The 8,520-nt window shown below is 43.6% G+C and overlaps 1 long non-coding RNA gene across 1 annotated transcript; it reads right to left on the bottom strand.

Moving 5' to 3' along the window:
• Positions 1–1,487: 1,487 nt before the first annotated feature.
• Positions 1,488–2,698, bottom strand: LOC125525185. Its single transcript, XR_007291184.1, has 3 exons — positions 2,047–2,698; positions 1,856–1,938; positions 1,488–1,747 (listed from the first exon to the last, which is right to left on the bottom strand). It is a non-coding gene; the product is annotated as an uncharacterized LOC125525185 (long non-coding RNA).
• Positions 2,699–8,520: the final 5,822 nt, after the last annotated feature.

Consider the following 8,520-nt stretch of genomic DNA (forward strand, 5'->3'; position numbering starts at 1 on the left):
ATTCATCAACTACATGTGTATAAGATTACATCATTGATGAATACAATTATCTAGCATAGCCCTAAGGCTATTAAAAGGTAGCGGAAGTCTATTTAAATGGCGGCGGAAGTCTTGGTTTGGCAGCATCTCACTTAGGCTAGGCTCCACAACTCACGGGACTGGCAAGATTACGGCCTAGCACGACGGAACAAGCGAACAAGTTGGGTACGACCTACAAAACTGGCATGACACGCCAGGTCGGTACATTGAATGTACTTGCAAGACAACCAAATACATAACATCCAAAGAAACAGATGACAAAGCAAGAACCAAGCATATGCAATAGTCTACTTTAACACAACTTCTAAGCATGGCAATGATATTAACTAGAATCATAAATCAAACTAAGCATCAACATCATAGCATCTACTAGCATGGCATATCAAATTTACTCCTACCATATCAATAGCAAAGCATAACATATCAAAATATGGATGGCATCATGAAACTATGCTTAAAATAAACTACCAGTTACCTCCCGTGAAGGCATGACGTATTAACCTTATGCAACACCACTTAATCTGCCACGGCTCCTCGGAGCACACGCATGACTTACCGAGACCTCGTCTCGGGGTCATATCAACACCTCATCGTGACTTCTCACGATTATCTCATAGTCCAAGTCATCACATGATTTACCACATTTTAATTATCACACAAGTTATTAGCAGGTTTATCCTCCATTTCAACCAAGATCCGATAGTGTGACCTACTACGAACTTTTGCCCATGACCAAGACGCGGCTATCAATAGATTGAATATACTCTCTGCAAAGGTAGCACACTTTACCCACACCACGGAACCCTGGCCTCGCACTCCCATACGTGCGGACCACGGTGTTCCGACAAAACCGAGCTACTGCCATGACACTCTCCCGGCCACTCCGACCAATACCCCCTTGGGGTTCGGTCCTGGGTGGCCCCATGTCTACCAAAGACACCAATGGCCAACGTCATGGCAAAACAGTCCCAAACGGGACAAGGTACCATAAAAACAAAAACGAGCACACAAGGTTATGTCCACCTACCTGATCAGGGTAGCGTGTTCCCATAACCTTCCCTCACGGGAGGCACCGGTGAGAGGCATGACAATAGACCCTGCCAGGACCTTCCCATAAGGTAAATGTGGTTGCACAGGAGAAAGCTCGACTTGGGTGGCACTATGATATCCCAGTGATGACGGGGGAGGTTTGTTATTAAGTAATATTATTAACTTCTCCATCATCAATCATCATGCGAGCATTATTAACAAGAATGCAATAACTAACATGCAACATACCGATGCAGTAACAAAACATCAAGCATTTCAAAAGAACAGTGATAGCATGCGAAACATGGCAATACCAAGTACTAGCAAACTTATTAGTGCAATAGAATTATCATAACATCGATACTACTAACATGAAACTAAACTGGGCAGAGGCATGATATTATTAGTAGCAACAGTAAACTAGCATGTCAACCTATTTCATGAACGCATAAGCATGCAAGACAGATAACAAAACATATAGCACGACTAAAATAATAGGAGACGGAACAGACAAGAAACTACTGCAACTAAACACACACACGAGGTGCAAGCAAAGTCAACATGCAAGTTCGGGGCTCAAGATAATTGGTTGGCTTGCCTGGGGTCGACAAATACTCCGGAAAAAGTGCGGAACGATCGCAGAAAGATTTGCCAGAAACAGTTCTCTCTCGGAGGGGGCCTGTTTACGTGCAAGGGCAAAGTGGTCATTTTCACTGTGTGAAAACATAATAAAAATGATACCAACAGAAAGAGTTCGACGAGACGAAGACGTGAGCGTTGGTTTCACCTCAATCGGAGTTACGGTTGCGGAGTTATAAAGTGATGAAAATCAGGGACTTTTTTGCAAAAAGAATATCCACATACGGGTCCCTGAGTGGATAAGTCAGAGGCGCAAAATTAGAAATACGCTTTATGATTAAGAAAACGCATTCTGCGCTGAAACAGAGGGCAATACGCTTTCAATAAAAGAAAACATACTTTGAGCTGAAGCAGAGAGAAAATACGCTTTCGTTGGATGAAATTGTGCACGGGCAGAAGCCGTGTCCACTTATCCACGTCAGCAGGGCGCTGGGCCACTAGCGCGTGGGGCCCAGGCGCAGGGGAAGGGGGTCGGGCGCTCGTCTTCTTCCTCCCTGTGTTCTTCGCGTGGAACAGAGGAGGACCAGGCGAGGCAGAGGCGAGCTTCAGGCGAGGGGGCCGGCCGACTCCGGTCGTCTCCGGCCGTGGCGCGGTAGCTAGGCGTGGCCCGCCGCATCCATTCAGAGGAAGGGCGGCTGCTGGGGAGGCGCGGGGAGGAGATCGCCACCGGAAAGGAGAGCGACCGCGGCGGCACTGGATCTTGGGGGCGGAGGCTTTAGGTACTCCGGTGACGAGGTGAGGGTCTGGGGAGGATCACCGGAGCATGGGAAAGATGTGGGTGCGGTCAGGGAGTGGAGGGGTGGCTCTGGTCGCTTCAATTTAGCAGGACCAAGGAGGCGTCCATGACGGCAATGGCGGGCGAGAGGAGGCTCGGAAGCTCAGGGGAGAGGCTTGGGAGGGGTTGAGGACCGCAATGAACCTCCAGGCGTGCTTAAATAGCCGCAGGGAGAGCTCTAGAGGGAGGGGTGAGGCGACACGCGGCGCGGCTACGTGTCCGAGCGCCGGCGATACGCACATGCGGCCATGGGTCACGGGGAGCGGCGGGAAGGCGACGAGGGGATGCGGACGAGTGCCAGGGGGTCACGGAGACGAGGGATGCTCGCGGACGAGAGGTAGAAGTGGACAAGAGGCGAGGAAACGACGGTGCGTGTGTTCGGTGATGGCCACGGCTCAACGAGGAAGCAAACGAAGGGGGAAACGGATCAAGGCGCACGGCGAAGATGAGGCTGAGCTATGTGACATGATTGGACAAACCAGGACCGGCCGGAGCAAGGGTGCCGACAAGAACAGTGGCTAGACCACCGATTTGGCCTGCATTGCCCCGTGCTCACCACGCGCACTGGTGCAAACGGCGCACTCCGAGCGGTCAAATCATGTCTGGGAAATGGACCTTGCTACCCTTAGTTCAAAGGCGGTAACAACTTGTTCCAGGGGGCAAGAAGGGATCTGCAGGCTGATCCAAAACATTGCTGCAGCAAGGTGTTTGTGCTGCGGGGAGACAATCACAGGAAGAGGAAAAGGCTGAGCTTTGGCATGGTGTGATCATACATTAAAATGATTACTTCTGCAAATTATTAGCTCATAAGGATGAATAAAAATGATAGTTGATGTACAATGCACCACCATGGACAGAATTAGAGATTAGGATGATGCACTCACATAGTTGATTAGATAGAGCTAGAATTATGCATGGCCCAATTATTTGATGATATGAATAGTACCAAAGAGTTTCATTCCATTTGGATGAACCAAAATAGCACTTGCTTCACAAAGCATCTCTCTGGACAGAATTTTGGAAAATTTGCACACGGAAAATTGGGTAATGGATTGAGCCAAAACTTGGTGGAGAGAGTTTATATAGATATTATAAGACTTAGGAATATTTTCATTCATAATGGAGCAAGATAAATTATACTTGCTTCACAAACTGAAAATTTGGACAGAATCAAAGAATTGCTCCTGTGCTCACATAGTTCAATGGAATGAACTGAATTTAGGTGGAGGCTAATTATTTGAGATACTTGAGAATATGGAAAAGTTTCATCCCATTCGGAAACCCTATGAAGGTACTTCCTTCACAAGCATGCCATCTGGTCAGAAATTTTGAAAAATTGCACAGGGATCTAGGATTAATATATTGATCTCATCTTTGGTATCCTCGGGTGAATTATCAAGGTTAATAACCCTGCCAAATTTCAGCTCAATTGGAATTAGGAATAAAGCACTTCCTTTGCAAAAATTTCAGAGAGGGCAGAAACTTGCATTGGATCATGTGCTGAAATTATGATCTTTGGAGCATGGGTTTGGATGGAAATGGTGAAGATCTAGCAATTAAAAACTCCACAAATTCTTTGGGAATTTTCCTTTCTATAAAAATGGTAGCTCCTTTAGAAAATGGCAGAAATGCAATATTGGCTTAAAATAGGAAAAGGCAAGTTTCTTTATTTAATTATGGCCAATATCTTTGCCAGAGCTTGGATTTGGCATAAATATCAACTCCACCAATTCTCATGAATTTAGGAGATGGCTAGCTATGCCTTTGGATTTTATTCCTCAAAAAGGCAAGAAAATGAATAAATCATAATTCAAAAATATTGCATAAGACTTAGCAATATTTTTGCATATCCAAGGATTAGAAGGATAGGAGGGTCTCTGGGAACAAATGGGATGATCAACAGATCAAGGAAAATGATTGCTCCTTTGTAATCACAACGGCCACATTCAAATTCCAAAAATTTGCAATTAGGGTTTGAGAGGATTTGAGATGATTCAAAAGAGGTCTTGCCCACTGACAAAGACATGAGCAAGGTTTTGAAAGGTTGGGAATGACAAGAATTCTCAGAGTCATCCAACAAACTCAGGAGAAAGATTTTGAAAATGAGTGCCAGGAAGGAATAACAACTCAAACATTGATAACCCAATTTTGGGGCTGTTACATGCATCTAGAGTATTAAGTTCACAAGAACGGAGTAACACATTAGGCAAGATGACATGATGTAGAGGGATAAACTCAAGCAATATGATATAAACTCCATTTTTTATCCTCGATGGCAACAATACAATACGTGACTTGCTGCCCCTACTGTCACTGGGAAAGGACACCGCAATATTGAACCCAAAGCTAAGCACTTCTCCCATTGCAAGAAAGATCAATCTAGTAGGCCAAACCAAACTGACAATTCGAAGAAATTTTCAAAGATATCAAACCATGCATATAAGAATTCAGAGAAGAATCAAGTATTGTTCATTGATAATCTTGATCATAAACCCACAATTCATCGGATCTCGGCAAACACACCGCAAAAAGTATTACATCGAATAGATCTCCAAGAACATCAAGGAGAACTTTGTGTTGAGAACCAAAGTGAGAGAAGAAGCCATCTAGCTAATAACTATGGACCCGAAGGTGTGTGGTAAACTACTCACACATCATCAGAGAGGCTATGGTGTTTATGTAGAAGCCCTCCATGATCGAATCACCCTCAGGCAGATCGCTAAAAAAGGTCCCCAGATGGGATCTCACGGGTACAGAAGGTTGTGGCGGTGGAAAAGTGGTTTCGTGGCTCCCCGGGATGTTTTCAGGGTATAAGAGTATATATAGGAGAAAGAAGTAGGTCGGTGGAGCTACGAGGGTCCCACGAGGGTGGGGGCGCGCCTACCCCTGGGCACGCCACCCTACCTCGTGGTCGCCTCGTTGCTTCCTTGACCTCCAGTCCAAGTCTCCTGGATTGCGTTTGTTCCAAAAAATATCCTCACGAAGGTTTCGTCCCGTTTGGATTCTATTTGATATCCCTTTTCTGCGAAACACTGAAATAGGCAAAAAAACAACAATTTGCATTGGGCCTTCGGTTAATAGGTTAGTCCCAAAAATAATATAAAAGTGCATATTAAAGCCCATTAAACATCCAAAACAGATAATATAATAGCATGGAACAATAAAAAATTATAGATACGTTGGAGACGCATCAATGACGTTGGTGATGATTTCCCCCTCCCAGAGGGATGTTTCCCCTGTAGAACAGCTCCGCCGGAGCCCTAGATTGGTTCCGCCTCAAGACGGCGGCGCTTCGTCCCGAAAACTTCCTTCTTATTTTTTCCAGGGAGAAAGACTTCATATAGCAAAAGATGGGCACCGTAGGCCTGCTAGGGGGCCCACGAGGCAGGGGGCGCGCCCCCACCCTCATGGACAGGGTGTGGCCCCCCTCTGGTGCTTTCTTCGCCCAATATTTTTTATATATTCCAAAACTGACTTTCGTGGAGTTTCAGGACTTTTGGAGTTGTGCAGAATAGGTATCTAATGTTTGCTCCTTTTCCAGCCCAGAATTCCAGCTGCCGGCATTCTCCCTCTTCATGTAAACCTTGTAAAATAAGAGAGAAAAGGCATAAGTATTGTGACATAATGTGTAATAATAGCCCATAATGCAATAAATATGGATATAAAAGCATGATGCAAAATGGACGTATCAACTCCCCAAGCTTAGACCTCGCTTGTCCTTAAGCGGAAGCCGATAACGAAAAATATGTCCACATGTTTAGAGACAGAGGTGTCGATAAAATAAAATACGGACATGAGGGCATCACGATCATTCTTATGACAACAATATATATATATATTGTCATATGATTTCTTATGCTAAAGTAACAATCTATTCACAATGTCAAGTATGAATTAGAAAACTTCATTGAAGACTAACAAACTATGATCTCAGTCATTGAAACAATTGCAATTTATCATAACATCAGAAAGATTCAATATAAGAGCTTTTCAGCAAGTCCTCATACTCAACTACCATTTAGTCTTTCACAATTGCTAACACTCATGCAATACTTATGGGTATGGAGTTTTAATCGGACACAGAGAAAGATAGGGGCTTATATTGTTGCCTCCCAACCTTTTACCTCAAGGGTAATGTCAACAATAATAGTTTATCATAACTTACATCCAATTGGATATATATATATATATCAGGATCTTTCCAACACGATGTTCTTGCCAAAGGATAAAGTGTAAAAAGGAAAGGTGAAGATCACCATGACTCTTGTAGAAGACATGAGAAAAATAAATAAAAGGCAGGCCCTTCGCAGAGGGAAGCAGAGGTTGTCATGTGCTTTTATGGTTGGATGCACAAAATCTTAATGCGAAAGAACGTCACTTTATATTGCCACTTGTGATAGGGACCTTTATTATGCAGTCCATCGCTTTTATTTCTTCCATATCACAATAGATCATACATATTTAGAGAGAAATTTTTATTGCATGCAACAATGACAACTTACTTGAAGGATCTTACTCAATCCATAGGTAGGTATGATGGATACTCATGGAAAAACTGGGTTTAAGGATATTCAGAAGAACAAGTAGTATCTCTACTTGGTGCAAGGAATTTGGCTAGCATGAGGGGAAAGGCAAGCTCAACATGTTGGATGATCCATGACAATATACTTTATTCCGAATATAAGAAAACATAACTCATTACGTTGTCTTCCTTGTCCAACAACAACTTTTTAGCATGTCATATTTAATGAGTGCTCACAATCATAAAAGATGTCCAAGATAGTATATTTATATGTGAAAACCTCTCTTTCTCTATTACTTCCTATTAATTGCAACGATGACCAAAACTATGTTTGTCAACTCTCAACAACTTTTATTCATCATACTCTTTTATATGTAAAGTCATTACTCTCCATAAGATCAATATGATCTCTTTAATTCTTTTTGTTCTTTCTTTTATTCCCTCAAGATCATAGCAAGATAATCAATTCCTTGACTCAAAATTAATCTTTATTATATATAGATCACGGACTCGATTACATAGAAGGATCATAAAGCATAACTCAAAACTATATCATATTAAAACTTTATTCTACTAGATCAAGATATTACCAAAAGGATCGAACTAAGAAAAACGGTAAAGATAGAAGTGTGATGGTCATATGATACCCGGGCACTCCCCCGAGCTTGGCAGTTGCCAAGGGGAGTGCCCATACCTGATACTTAGTTCTCCTTTGGTGGTGATGATGGAGTTGTTGATGATGTAGGCTTGTCGTCCAACATCGAGCGTAGGAGGTGCTCCCACTTACGAATAATGCCCTTGAGTGCGGTGATATGCCCTTGCAACAGAATATTTCCACGAGTTAGATACTTGTTCTGCACCCGAACTATTTCAGTCATCTTGAAAGCTTCAATTTCAGTAGGGGTAAGAAGATTGTAATGAGGTTGAAGGATGTCTTCTTCTTTGGCTGCAGGAGCTTGATCCTTCGTGGCCTTCTTTATCCTATCATCCTTGTTGATCTCCCCGGGTTATTCTCTCTTTAGCTCTATCTTCATTAGCCAAGCATCGTCGCCCTCATTGTTGGAGGAGGGGGACGACATGATGCCTGGCCTTGACAACTCTGACAAAAAACAACTCGAAACAAAAACAGGAGATATTCGCGTGGTATGAGGGTCAAAACCTTCGGGAGATTATCTAATGAATTTTTACCGACGAAAAGAAGTATCGCGCAAGAAATCGGAGTCCGGAGGGCACACGAGGTGCCCACGAGGCGGGGGGCGCACCCTCCACCCTCGTGGACGCCTCGTAAAACCTTCGGGAGATTATATAATGAATTTTTACCGACCAAAAGAAGTATCGTGCAAGAAACGGAGTCCGGAGGGCACACGAGGTGCCCACGAGGCAGGGGGCGCCACCCTCGTGGAGCCTCGTGTCCTTCCCGGTACTTCTTATTTTCCTATTTTCTTAAATATTCCAAAACGGAAAAATGCTATTAGAACTGTTTTGGAGTCGGTTTACTTACCGTACCTACATACCT

The sequence above is a fragment of the Triticum urartu genome, chromosome 7 (assembly GCF_003073215.2).
Source record: "Triticum urartu cultivar G1812 chromosome 7, Tu2.1, whole genome shotgun sequence".
NCBI lineage: Eukaryota > Viridiplantae > Streptophyta > Magnoliopsida > Poales > Poaceae > Triticum > Triticum urartu.